Raw genomic sequence first — 15,046 nt, 5'->3', positions numbered from 1 at the left:
CTGATGAATGATGTTGAGCATCTTTTCATGTGTCTTTTGGCCATCTGTAGGTCTTCTTTGGAGAAATGGACAGGTCTTCTGCCCATTTTTGATTGGATTATTTCAGTGTTGAGTTACATATGTTCTTTATATATTTTGGGTGTTAACCCTTTATTGGATATATCATTTACAAATATCTTCTTCCATTCAGTAGGCGGTCTTTTGGTTTTGTTGATTGCTTACTTCACTGAGCAAAAACTTTTTATTTTGATGTAGACCCAATAGTTTGTTTTTGCTTTTGTTTCCTTTGCCTCAGGAGACACATGTAGAAAAATGTTACTACAGCCAATGTCAGAGAAATGACCGTACATTCTTCTAGGATTTTTATGTATTTAATCCAATCTGAGGTTGGGGGGGTAGGTATTTGGTGTAAGAAAGTGGCCCAATTTCATTCTTTTGCATGTAGATATCTAATTTTTCCAATACCATTTGTTGAAGAGACTTTCTCCCATTGCATATGCTTGCCTCCTTTGTTGTAGATTAATGACCGTATAACCATGGGTTTATTTCCGGGCTTTCCAGTTCTATCCTATTGATCTATGTGCCTATTTATGTGCCAGTACCATACTGTTTTGATTACTGCAGCTTTGTAACAGACCTTTTTATCTGGGTTTGTGATGCCTCCACAGTTTTGTTCTTCTTTCTCAAAATTGCTTTGACTATTCAGGGTATTTTGTTGTTCTATACAAATTTGAAAACTATTTGTTCTAGTTCTGTGAAAAATGCTATTTGGGATTGCATTTTGCAATCCTATCAAAAATATTGATAGGGATTACATTTCATCTGTAGATTACTTTTGGTAGTAATAATTATTCCAATCCATAAACATGGAATACCATTCCATTGTTTGGGTCATCTTCAGTTTCTGTCATCATCACTGTTTTATAGTTTTCTTGAGTAAATGTCTTTCACCCTCTTGGTTAAATTTATTCCTAGGTATTTCATTCTTCTTGGTGCAACTATATATGGTAACGCTTCCTTGATTTCGCTTTCTGGTAACATTGTTATTAGTGTGTAGAAACATAATAGATTTCTACATTAGTAAGATACTTTGTATCTTAGAAGTAATAAATACAGTAAATTTGCAATAGTTTTTTTTGGCAGAGTACTTAGAGTTTTCTATGTGTAGTATCATGTCATCTGCAAATAGAAACTTTTTTTTTTTTTAAATAGTGCCAGTTTAACCTCTCTTTCAAATTTTGCTGCATTTCTTTTTATTGTCTGATTGCTGTAGCTAGGACTAATATTGAATTGAATTTTGTAAACCTTAGAGAATTTCTTGAAATAAGGGAATTTAATTTACAAATCATTACTTCACTGAATTTATACAGCTACGTGATTATTGTGAGAAAAACCATCCCTCTACATATCTAGGGAAAATGTAACAAGTAAATAGTGTTGTGCCACCACTTTCTTTTCATGCCTGGCAGACATGGCTTAAGAAATACGATACCTTTTATGGGCATGGAGGAGGGCACTTGTGGGGATGAACACTGGGTGTTATATGGAAACCAATTTGACAATAAATTATTTGTAAAATAAAAAAAATAAAATAAATAAAAAGAAGTACGATACCTTTTTTTGTTGAACCCATCTGGGTTTTAGAACCCTTCTTAACACAGAGCTCTAAGCAACCACTTACAACGGACCGAGGCAACATATTAGATGAAATCTATTCATTATCCTATCCTTGAAAATATTTACAAAAACACATTAGGTAAAGCAGAATTCCTCAGATATGCCACATTGAGAAAGCCATGGCTGCTGATTTGTAATGATTATAAGCATACTAAACTCCTGGAGAAATCCTCCCAGAAAGAAGTTACTTAAGTGATTAATCTAGCATTTCCTAAGCTGATTTGACCACAGGCCTTTGCTCATATTATTCCTACTATAACACCATGACTTTCTTATGGCATGGCTATTTGCAATATTGAAACTGATCTGATATTTCCCATATAATGACCATTTATAGTATTGCTGTCAGTTCTCTGAAAAATGTTAGTCAACTTTGGCTTACCTTGCATCTTGTCTTGTGGAATCTGGTTTCCAGAAAAATGTTTAGTTTTTAAAGGTTAAAAATACTTTTAAAAAATACAAGAATATTACCTTATCTTCAAACTCAGAGTGAAATTTTCCATAGCATAATAAATTCTAAAACACTGTTCAATTTGTAGTGATTATTTTAAACCAAAGGATGAAAGAACTGGAATAATTAAACAAATGTCATTATCAACAGGATATTTACCTGGTATTTTATACAAATGAGGAACATGGCCACTCAGGCCCACTATCTGGAACCTAGCTCTCATTTTAGCTTAGGTACTTAGGTGTTTACATAGATACAGCTTTGGTGAGCCTTTATTAAATTGGTCCCTTTCAAAAGATTATAGGAAATAAGTCATTAAAAATCATAGCAACTGTCACTGTGAAAATGCAAGTTTGCAAAACATCTTCAGGCTTAATATTTTTCATTCTCAGATATGTGTGTTCACAGGAATACCTGTGAAAAGAACTCAGTGTAGCTTTTTCCAAACAGTAACATACTATATGGTACTGAAACATAAGAGATTCTTTCTTAACTATAACCTAACTTTGAAACAGAAGAATTTATGCAAATGCATATATAAATCCACAATGGTTCTTCTAATGTGGTCCCAGAGAAGTAACAGTGGCATCATCTGGGAGCTTGTCAGAAATGCAAATTCTTGGGGGCACCTGGCTGGTTCAGTTGGTTAAGTGTCCCACTCTTGAGTTCGGCTCACCTCATGATCTCATGGTTTGTGAGTTCTAGCCCTGTGTCGAACTCAGCACTGACAGTGTGGAGCCTGCTTGGGATTCTCTGTCTCCCTCTCTCTCTCTTTATCCCTCCTCTGCTTTCTCTCTCACTGTCGCTCTCGCTCTCAAAATAAGTAATATTAAAAAATGAAATGCAAAGTTTTGGCCTCACCCTAGGTCTGATTCAGAAACTCTGGTAATGGATCCCCATAACCTGTGTCTTAACAAATCTTCCAGGTGATTCTGATACACACAGGTTTGAGAACTGTTGCTCTCATTTTTCTCTGCTAGGAGTTTGGTCCCTTACCTCGACTCATTGAGGCTTCTCATTCTGTGTGATCTTGGTAATAATGGAATTTCCCCACACTTGAGGAGAATACAGAGACTATTTTCCAAATATAACCTCTGATGAGCAATCATAAATGACCCTCCCTCTGTAGCAAAATAGAGTACAGAAGTTGTCTATGTATTTTTAGAACCCAAAAAGAATTTGTTAGCATTTTCAGGAAAACAAACCAACTACAAAAGATTTATTCTCCTTTGTCACTAGATTTAGATGATTGGTCTATAAATAACAAATTAAAAAATAACAGTGTAACAGTGTAACTATGAAGTTGACTAATATCTGTGGCACTTTGAGAAAATAATGGAGCCATTCCCAAGCTATGAAAATAATCCCAACTTATATAAATAGAAAGAGAACATTTTAAGCAGTGGGGCTGCCTCCCTGTTAAATAAAAGGACATCTTTGCTCTGGGGATTGGAGGGACATCCCACACCATGAGCAGATCCCAGTGGCTGAGCTTCTGTAGGAGGCTGTCTGCTGTATGGTAGTGTCATCTGGTCCCAGGGATCTGGTGGCTTCAAGTCTCTAGTCACAACCACCACATTCCAAGTGGTTCCCGAAATCTACCCACCCTTTTAGAGACCTTCTTTATAGACCTTCACATTCACCTTCATAGAAGTATGACTGTGCTAAAAAAAATAAATTAAAAAAAAAATGGGTTCCCTAGCCAGTCAGGTCTTGAAAATCCTGGGTAATGTTTCCTCTTTGAGGGACATTTCAGAGTTTTCAGATCACAATGGCATTCTCTAGAGCAGGGTTTCTCTACCTTGTCACTATTGGCATTTTGTGCTGGGCTAATTTTTTGATGTGGGAGTCTATCACATACACTGTAGGATGTTTAGCAGAATCCCTGGCCTGTACCCACTAGATTCCAGTAGCAAGTCTATTCTGACAAAAAGGTCTCCAGACATTGGCAAATGTCCTCTGAGGGGTAGGATGCATAATCTCTTTCACAACTCGAGTTTAGTACCACTTCTCCTGAGAGCTATATTCTTTTTGTTAAAGGCGGTAGGGGGAAAAAAAATCCTCCCTTCTTTCTTTTTTAAGTTAAATTAAAATTTTTTTAAGGTTTATGAGAAAAACAGAGAGAGAGAGAGAGACAAAGACATAGAGTAGGGGGAGGGGCAGAGAGAGAGAGGCAGACAGAATCCGAAGCAGGCTCCAGGCTCTGAGCTGTCAGCACAAAGCCCAGTGCAGGGCTCAAACCCACAAACCAGAAGATCAGGACATGAGCCAAAGTTGGACACTTAACTGACTGAGCCACCAGGAACCCTTCTTCTATTCTTTAATCTTCATTAAGATGACCACTCCTCTGATCTCCCTCATTTTTTCCCATTTATCCCCTCTCCTAATGCTTCCTTTCCCTTCCCTTCCCCACACAGAATCTTTACTTCCTTTCATACACGGTCTGGTCTTTTAAGGCTATCCTTCACTTAGACGTTGCCAATGTTCTCAACTCCCAGGCCTCACTGTCTTTTGATCTCACTTAACTTCAGAAAATCCCAGCTCTGGATTAGTTCAGCTCTCTGACAACCCTCGTGTAGCAGGATTCTTGCAGAGAGATGGGGCACCAAGGCTTTTCTGTCCAGGAAGCAACTGTATTCATTGTCCAGCACAGGCTCAGCGGGTTCATTCCTGGAAAACTGAGCCCCGAGCACAGTGGGGTGTAGCCTTTTATGCAATTTCTACTTCTTTGCCTCCCATATATGGGAACATATAGTCTGATTGGACACAGTTCAAATTACAGAGTCTTATCAGAGCTATGCATACAGGTGTCAGAGTTGATTGGGCCGCATTGTCTTCCTTTGATTTGAGGAGGCCTCTACCACATTACTTAGGGAGGCGTTCTACCACACTAGTCCTACACCGGGGCTACCAAATATTGCTTGAGAAAACTGTAGGTCTGCATGAATCCACAGTCCCACAGATGAGCCTCCATGAGGCAATACAAGGTTCTGGCGTCTCTTCACATACTTCAAAGTTTTCCGTCCACACCTTGAGTAGGGGCTCTTAATACCCAGTTGGAAAGGGTTCAGTTTTAACAAAAAGGTTTTATTTGAGTTGGTTCAGGGTTTCCCTTATTAATACTTCACTTTGAAGAATAGGAAATGTGTGAGTGGAGAGGGAAATTTTTATGAAGAACTAACTGTGAGGAGTGACCAACCAAGCAGGTCCATGCTTTCCCCAGCCCGGACCATGAAAGAACACATTCGGGATAGATTTGTCAGGAGAGGAAATAAGTAAACAAGAAAAAAAATGGTGATGTCACGGATAAGCTCCCTAGGGTCTTGTGAGTTCACTCTTTATTAAAGAATTTAAAACATAATAGCTGTCAGGAAGATGACAGAGTAAGAGGATCCTGAGCTCACTTGGTTCCACAGACATACGGAGATTAACAACTACATCTGTACAACTAAGCTGAAGACGGATGTGAACCCTGGCAGAACAGGTCTTTCTTAGCTACTTGTGGAGAGAAAACCAGATGGAAAAGGGAAGGACAGGTAGAGACACAGCTGGGAACTAGTCCCCCAGCATAACTAACCACAAGCAGGATGGACATCACAAGCACAGAGAAGCAAGAGGGTCAGAACCCACATGGATTCCCTTGGCACTGGGGGCCCATACTGGGAAGATGAGTCCACATAATGCCTGGCTTTGAAAATCAATGGGGCTTAATTCTGAGAGTTTTGAAGATTAGGGGCTCGATTCCAGGAGAGCCAGAGGACAATAGGAATCCCAGTTCATGTCCTTAGAGACAGCAAACTAAATAACTCAGCCCAGGAGATAGCACAAAGCAACAGTTTGAAAAGCATCTGGAGTATATGTGAAGCAGATTTATTGATTGATCTTATTATGTATCCTTGGGGGACAGGCATCTGCAGATTTCTCCAGGAACAAAAGTGGTATAGGGCACCATTTCTTTGCCCTCCTCCCAGCTAGAGGCTGGATGTTTGGGGAAACAGTGCTGATACTCTCCATCTACTCTGCTAGCACCACATGCAACACCCATGTATTCCCGTGAAGAACTGCCCATCTCTGCAAACTTCCCTTCAAAGTGGCTCCTGTCCCACCACATCTGGACGGCAGTCATGGCCTGGACAAGGGTCACTCTAAAGTGACCCCTGCCCTGGGTGACGGGGTGGGGATGGGAGATAACCCCTCACACCAGAATGCCTCCAATTCCTGCAGCTAAGAGGTCCGCCTGCTCTAACCTTGGTGTGCCTGCAGCTGTGTCAGAGGCTAATTGCAGATAGAAAGTTGATTGCCTACTGAGCCCAACAAGAGCCCATGGCAGCCATAGCCAGACCTCTCAGTAACACAGGGAGCAAACTCTGCCCAGTGTATCCACAGCAGGTAAGTCAGGTCACTGAAGCCACCGGGACTAAAGGCATTCAGAATTCAGCCACGACAGGAGGGCACCTAAGTCCCACATAGGGGACACCCCTGGTTGCATCTGATTCTGCTGACCAAGGGATATTGTTCTCTAAGGTGCCGCAAGACCTCTTAAACACAAGGCCACTACATTCAAGACCGGAGATGTAGCTGACCGGCCCAATACATAGAAATGAACACAGAGAGTTAGACAAAATGAGACAAGACTATATCCCAAATGAAGGAACAAGACAATTATCATAGTAAAAGAGTTCAATTAAAGGGAAACAGGCAATATAGCTGCTAAATAGTTCAACGTAATGACTATAAAGATACTCACTAGACTTAAGAGTGAATGAATTCAGAACTAAAACAAAGAGAAAATATTTTCAATAATGAATTTAATAACTGTAAAGAAAAATACACTAGAGGGAATCAACAGCAGATTAGAGGATACAGAAGAATAGATCAGTGATCTGGCAGACAGGGTAATGGAAATCAATGAAGCAAAATAGTAATAATAATAATAAATAATTATTATAAATGAGAATAGGTTAAAGGATCTCTGCAACATCATCAAGTCTAACAGCACTGCATTATAGACATCCCAAAAGTGGGGGTGGGGAGCAAATTCATTTGAAGAAATAGCAAGAAACTTTCTTTATCTGAGGATGGAAACAGATATACAAGTCCAGGAATCACAGAGAGCCTCAAACAAGATGAGCCCAAGGGGGTCCACCCTATGACACATAATTAAAATGGCAGAAAGCAGTGGTAAAGAGAAAATCTTTAATTTTTTTAATCTTTTATTTATTTCTGAGAGAGAGACAGAGAGAGAGAGAGAGAGCAGGAGAGGGGCAGAGAGAGAGAGAGAGACAAAATCAGAAACAGGCTCCAGGCTCTGAGCTGGCTGTCAGCAGGCTCAGCTGACTGACTGAGCCACACAGGCACCCCAAGAGAAAAATCTTTAAAAAGGAAAAGAAAAAGAATACAGTTACATACAAGAGAAACCCCATAAATCTATTGGCTGATTTCGCAAAGGAAACTTTGCAGGATAGAAGGGAGTGCCAAGATGTATTCAAAGTGTTTAAAGGAAAAAAAAAACAAAAAACCTACAACCAAGAACACTATCTGGCAAGGTTATCATTTAGAATTAAAGTTGTGATAAAAAGTTTCTTGGACAAAAATAAAAGGAGTTCATCACCACTAAACCAGTCTTATAAGAAAAGTTAAAGGGAATTCTCTAGATGAAAAAAGGTCATAACTAGAAGAAAATTATAAAAGGAAAACATTTCACAGGTAAAAGCAAACAGTCAAAGTGGAAGATTAACCACCTACAAAGCCAGTATAAAGGTTAAAACTTAAGAGTAGAAAACCAATTATATCTACAAAAATTAGTCCAGGGATACACAAAATAAAAAGATTAAAATATGGGGCATATGGGTGGCTCAGTTGGTTAAGTGCCTGACTCTTCATTTCAGCTCAGGTCATGATCTAATGGATTTGTGAGTCTGAGCCCCGCATCATGGCTGCGCAGAGCCGACATGGATTCTCTCTCTCCCGTGCATTCTCTGTCTCTCAAAATAGACTTTGTTTTTAAAGGTGTAAAATTGGGCACCTGGATGGCTCAATCGGTTAAGCATTCAACTCAATCTTGGTCAGGTCATGATCTCATGACCAGATGACAATTAAACAGAAATAAGTAAAAACCTATCAATAATCACTTAAGGGGCACCTGGGTGGCTCAGTTGGTTGTATCCAACTCTTGATTTCAGCTCAGGTCACGATCTCACAGTTCGTGGGTTCGAGCCCTGTGTTGGGCTCTGTGTTGACAGTACAGACCCTGCTTGGGATTCTCTCTTTCTCTCCCTCTGCCCCTCCCCTACTCACATTCTCATTCTCTCCCTCTCTAAGTAAATATTTAAAAATATTTAAATAATCACTTCAATACGTATACAAAATACTCCAATCAGAAGACATAGGCCAACTGAATGTATGAAAAACAAAACCCATCTATTCGCTGCCTAAAGAGACTGACTCCCTTCAAACTTAAAGACATACAAATTCAAAGTGAAAGGATGGAAATGCCTTTGAATGGATGATGCCAATGGAAGCAAAGACACAAAACACCAGAAAGGTGGGGTAGCAATAGTTCTATTAGACAAAGTACACTTTGAACCAAACATAGAAGATAACAGAGTAGGCTGCTCACCTCCTCCCATGGATACACCTAGATTGTACCCACATCACTGTAATGAATTCAGAAAATGGCCCAACGATTGGCAGAACAGACTCTCTACAGCTAATAGTAGAGAAGAGGCCACACTGAAAGTGGCTAAGAAGGCAGGGACACAATAGGAAACCAAATAAACACATGAGACTGTCCCCAGGAGGGAGGAACACCAAGAAAGCACTGAAGAGAGAAGACAGGAGATTCCACCCCTGGCCCTTAGGTATAGGGACTCACACTGAGAAGACCAATCTCCAGAATATTTGGCTTTGAAGACAAGAGGGACTTTACTTCATGAATTCTTACAATCAGTGGGGCTCAACACTGGGAACTTGAAAAATCAGTGGGACTGGCTCTGGGAAATAGGAGAGCAATAGGAAACAGAGTCCTGCAGACAATGTGCTTGAGGTAATAATAGCTGAAAACTTCTCAAATCTGGGGAAGGAAACAGACCTCCAGATCCAGGAGACATGGAGAATCTCCACAAAAAATCCCAAGGAGATTTTGACCAAGACACATAGTCATTAAAATGGCAAAAAATAGTGATAAAGAGATTTTTATTTTTATTTTTTTCTTTTATAGTTTATTGTCGAGTTGGTTTCCATATAACACCCAGTGCTCACCTGATAAAGAGCATTTTAAAAGCAACAAGAGAAAAGACAGTTACATATAAGGAAAATCCACAAAAGACTACCAACTGATTTTTCAGGAGAGACTTTTCAGGCCGGAAGGGAGCACAAGATATATTCAAAATGCTAAAAGAAAAGAACCTGAAGCAAAGAATACTCTATCCAACAAGGCTATAATCCAGACTATAAGGAGACATAACGAGTTTTCCAGACAAACAAAAGTTACAGGAGTACATCATCACTAAACCAACCCTATCAGAAATGTTAAAGGAGACTGAGTAGAAAGGAAAGCCATGAGCAGGAGTAAGAAAAAAAGGAAGCATAAATGCAGTAAAATTAAGTATATCTATAAAAATCAGTCAAGGGACTCATAAAACAAAAGGACACAGGGGTGCCTGGGTGGCCCAGTTGGTTAAATATCTGACTCTTTGTTTCAGCTCAGCTCTTATCTCATGATTTCAGGAGTTCAAGCCCTGCCAACAGGCTCTGCTGACAGCATGGAACCAGCTTGGAACCAACTTGGGATTCTCTCTCTCCCTCCCTCTCTCTGTCCCTCCCTATTCACACGGTCTCTGTCTCTCTCAAAATAAATAAACTTTAAAAATTAAAAAGGATGCAAATTATGACACTTTATACCTAAAACTTGGGGAGGAGTAAGAATGGGTTGAAACTTAAATGGCCATCAACTAATATAGACTGCGATATGCAAAAGAGGTTAAATGCAAACCTAAGGGTAACCATAGATCAAATCATTAATATATAGACAAAGAATAAAGAGAAATAAACCTAAATATATTAAAGAAAATCACAAAACAGGTAATAAAATGGCAATGAATACATACCTATCAATAATTACCCTGAGTGTTAAGTAGACTAAATGCTCTGATCAAAAAACTTTGGGTAACAGAATAGATTAAAAAAACAAGACCTATCTATATGCTGCCTATAATAGACTCATTTCAGATCTAAAGACACCTGCAAACTGAAAGTGAGGGGATGGAGAGATATCTATCATGCAAATGGATGTCAAAATAAAGCTGGAATAGAAATACTTACAAGGGACAGAATAGACTTTAAAACAAAGACTGTAACAAGAAAAAGAAGGACACCATATAATTATAAAGGGGACAATCCAACAAGATGTAATAATTGTGAATATTTATGCACCCAACATATTTGTGCACCCTAATACATAAAACCGTTAACAAAAATAGTGATTGATGATAATAGTAGGAGCCCTTAATGTCACATTTTTAAAAATATTTTTATTTATTCCTAGGAGAGAGAGAGAGACAGCATGAGCAGGGGAGGGTCAGAGAGAGATGGAGACACAGACTCTGAAACAGGCTCCAGGCTCTGAGCTGGCAGTCAGCACAGAGCCCTACGCGGGGCTCAAACCCATGAACCGTGAGATCATGACCTAAGCGAAAGTCAGACGCTTAACCGACTAAGCCACCCAGGTGCCCCTAATGTCACACTTTCAAAATGGACAGATCATCTAAATAGAAAATCAACAAGGAGACAATGGCTTTGAATGACATGCAGAAACAGAAGGATTTAAGAGAGATTTGTAATATCTCATCCTAAAACATCAGGATACACATTCTTTTCAAGTACACATGGAACATTCTCCAGACTAGATCACATATTAAGTCACAAAATAAAGCTCAACAAATTCAAAAGGATTGAAACTAGAAATTAACCATAAGAAAAAAATCTGAAAAGGCCACAAACACATGGAGGTTAAGTAATGTGCTACTAAACAATGAATGAGTCAACTAGGAAATAAAAGAAAGGAAAAAAGTACATGGAAACAAATGAAAATGAAAACACAACAGCCTATAACCTTTGGGAGACAGCAAAAGCTGTTCTAAGAGGGAAGTTTGTAGCGATACAGTTCTACCTCAAGAAGCAATAAAAATTTCAAATAACCTAATCTTACACCTAAAGGAACTAGAAAAATTTCAAACAAAACCTAAAGCTAGGAGAAAGAAGGAAAAAATAAAGAGCAGAAATGATATAGAAACTAAAAAAAACAAAAACAAAACCAAAAATAGAACAGATCAATGAAACCAGGAGCTGATTCTTTGAAAAAATTTTACAGAACTGATAAACTTCTAGTTACACTTAACAAAAATCAAAGAGAAAGTACTCAAACATACAAAATCACAAATGAGAGGGGAGAAATAACACAACAGAAATACAAACAATTATAAGAGAATATTATGAAAAATTATATGCCAACAAATTGGACAACCCAGGAGAAATGATTAAATTCCTAAAAAGCTATGACCTACCACACCAGAAGCAGGAAAAAATAGAGAATTTCAATAGATTAACAAACAGCAAAAAATCCAATCAGTAATAAAAAATTCCCAACAAAGGTCCATGATCAGATGGCCTCACAGGCAAAAATCAACCAAATTTTTTTTAATGTTTACTTATTTGCGAGGGCGGGCGCCCAGTGAGGGAAAGACAGAGAGGGAGAAACAGAATCCAAAGCAGGCTCCAGGCTCTGAGTTGTCAGCACAGAGCCCGACACAGGGCTCAAGATCATGAGCCATGAGATCATGACCTGAGCCAAAGTCAAACTCTTAAACTGAGCCACCCAGGTGTCCCTCAACCAAACATTCAAAGAAAAATTAATGCTTATTTTCTCAAACTATTCCAGTTGTACATCTGACTCTTGGTTTCGGCTCACGTCATGATCTCATGGTTTCATGAGTTTGAGCTTTGAGCCTTGCATTGGGCTCTGTGCTAATTAGGTGCGGAGCCTACTTGGGATTCTCTCTTTCTCTCTGCCCATCCCCCATTCATGCTCTCTCTGTCTCTTTCAAAATAATACACTTTTTTAAAAAAGTGCAATTCACCATTTTAAGGTTTTCCCGAAGCTTAGCTTTCGTAGAAATGACTTTGTTTTAGACTCTTATTCTATCATGTTATATTATTCAATCCAATGGGTACAACCAGAATGAACAGGTCACAAAGAGAGAAAAAAAAGTGGTCCTTAAGGAAGAGAATCTACGCAGAGCCCTTGCCCCAAGACCATTGCCTCCCACCAAGCCTACCAGCTCACCTGCATGCACAGGCATCCCTTCCACCCTCATTCCTGGCAGAACAGAAGGAGGCTCCTCTTCCTGACCAGAGTCCTCCTCCTGGGTCCTGCATCTGGTCTCCCCACACCTCAGGTACTTCCACCTACATCCTGTTTCCAACATCTCCCTCTTTTCTACCTGTTCTCTGGGATCTCATCCACTCCTAGAGCTTCCCTACCAAGCAATTGCTTATGTTTCTTAAACCTGTGATTCCATCCTGATCTTTTTTTTTTTTTAGTTTTTTTAAACATTTATTTTTGAGAAAAGACTAAGAGTGCAAGCTGGGGAGGCAGGAAACAGACACACACACACACACACACACACACACACAGAATGTGAAGCAGGCTCTAGGCTCTGACCTATCAGCACAAGGCCAGTATGGGACTCAAACTCACAAACCGCAAGACCATGACCTCATGACCTGAGCCAAAGTGGGCCGCTTAACCGACTGAGCCACCCAGGTGCCCGCAACCTGATCTTTCTCCTTATCTCCAGAACTACATGTCCAACAGCCTAATAATGAAGATCTACCTATATATTCCAGAGATACTTTATTCTCCACATTTCCAAAATGTGATTCATCACTTTGCCCTTCCTCCCCAAACAGCTCTCCCTCTAGTGTCCTTATTTTCCTGTAGGGTATCAAGATTTACCCAGTGTCCGAGCTAGAAACCTAGGACACCACTGACTCACCACTCCCCTTCCTCTTTACATCGAACCAACCACATCATTCATTTAATAGATGTTCCTCGATCTGTATTCATTTGTTAGAGGTTAGAAATTCCTATGTAGGAAATAAGAACACAGGACACTGAGTAAAATGTTAATTTCCGACAATGAATAATTTTGTAGAGTAATTATAACCCATACACTATTTGTGACCTACTTTTACTAAAAAATTGTTTCCTGTTAATATGAAATTCAAATTTAACTGGGGATCCTATATTTTATCTGGCAATGCTATTATAAGTTTTCAATTCCAACTATGCATTGGTTTAGGATACCAAAGGGAAAAAAAAATCAAAAGCCATAATTGCAAAACCGGGACGTTGCAACACAAGACTCAGTTTGTTATCATGAAGACTAGTTCACACCCACAAATTCCAAGACAAGTAGCCTAACAGTAACTCCACAGAGACCAGTGTGTCACACACAATAAGACTGCTTACATTCCAAAAATGCCTCGCAAAGGCTGCCGTAACAAAACACCATAGACCAGGTGACTTAAACAACAAGAACTTATTTACTCACCATTCTAGAGGCTGGAAAGTCCAAGATGGAGTTGCCAGTAATTTTGGTTTCTGGTGAGATCTCTCTTCTGGCTTGAAGAAGTCTGCCTTCTCCCTAAGTCCTCACATGTGGTGTGAGAAAAGAAATCTTGCAAGCCCTCTGGTCCCTCTTCTTATAAGGGCACTAATTTCATCGAAAGGCCCCACCTTCATGACCTCATCTGAACCTAATTATCTTCTCAAGGCCTTCCCACCAAATACCATCGCACGGAGGCTTAGGGCTCCAACGTGTGAATTTGCGGGGGACCCAATTCAGTTCACAGGACAGAGCTTACCTAGTTTATAAACTGGTCTATCCCTGACCCGATGTCACTTACTTTCATCCAGAAACTACCCTATGACTATGCTGCATGCTAACCTCCCTTCCTTGAGACACTACTGGGATTCCATTAAGATGGTACGCTCCCTTGCTCAACAAGGTAATAAAATAAAATCTGATGCGGGGCTAAACTAGCACGACCACCTCTCTGCTTCCTCATGGTAGACTCGATCCCTCTTCCTACTTTTCTCCCTCTAATTTAATTGATCTCAAACATTACCACTCAAAGGTGATCCATCAGAGTCACCTGGGAGGGCTTGTTAAACACAAACTGCTGTGCCCATCTTCATAGTTCCCGATTCAGTAAGTGTGGGATGGAGTTGGGGAATTTCCAGTTCTAACAAGGTCCCAGGTGATACCAAGGACCGCATTTTGAAAAGCTCTGCTCGGGGCGCCTGGGTGGCTTAGTCGGTTAAGCGTCCGACTTTCGCTTAGGTCATGATCTCGCGGTTCGTGGGTTCGAGCCCCGCGTCGGGCTCTGTGCTGACTGTCAGCCTGGAGCCTGCTTCAGAGTCTGTGTCTCCCTCTCTCTCTGACCCTCCCCTGCTCATGCTCTCCCTCTCTCTCTCTCTCTCTCTCTCTCTCTCTCTCTCTCCCTCCTAGAAATAAATAAAACATTAAAAATTTTAAAAAAAAGAAAAGCTCTGCCTTAGAGATCCTCTTTCGTTGTCTGATGTGGGGACTGAGCACTGGTATTTTTCAAAGCTCTCAGGTGATTCTAACAAGCAACAGGGTTGATTGGGAACACCATTCTAATGCCTCTTTGATGCTACAGCCAGTATGCTTTTTGGAACGCCCAAAGCTAAGAAAGGAACTCATCAGCTGAAAACACTGAATGGCATCTCACTTGGCCTCAGGATTAGGCGCAGCTCCTCACCAAGTCTCACAGAGCCCGTGCGTGTGCTTCCAGCTAACTCGTTTGCTGTTGCCTCTAGCCCCGTGTCTCGCT

This window comes from Crocuta crocuta, unplaced genomic scaffold (assembly GCF_008692635.1).
Source record: "Crocuta crocuta isolate KB4526 unplaced genomic scaffold, BGI_CrCroc_1.0 scaffold176, whole genome shotgun sequence".
Taxonomy (NCBI): domain Eukaryota; kingdom Metazoa; phylum Chordata; class Mammalia; order Carnivora; family Hyaenidae; genus Crocuta; species Crocuta crocuta.
The sequence above is the reverse complement of the archived record's forward strand: the minus strand, read 5'-3'. Positions refer to the sequence as shown.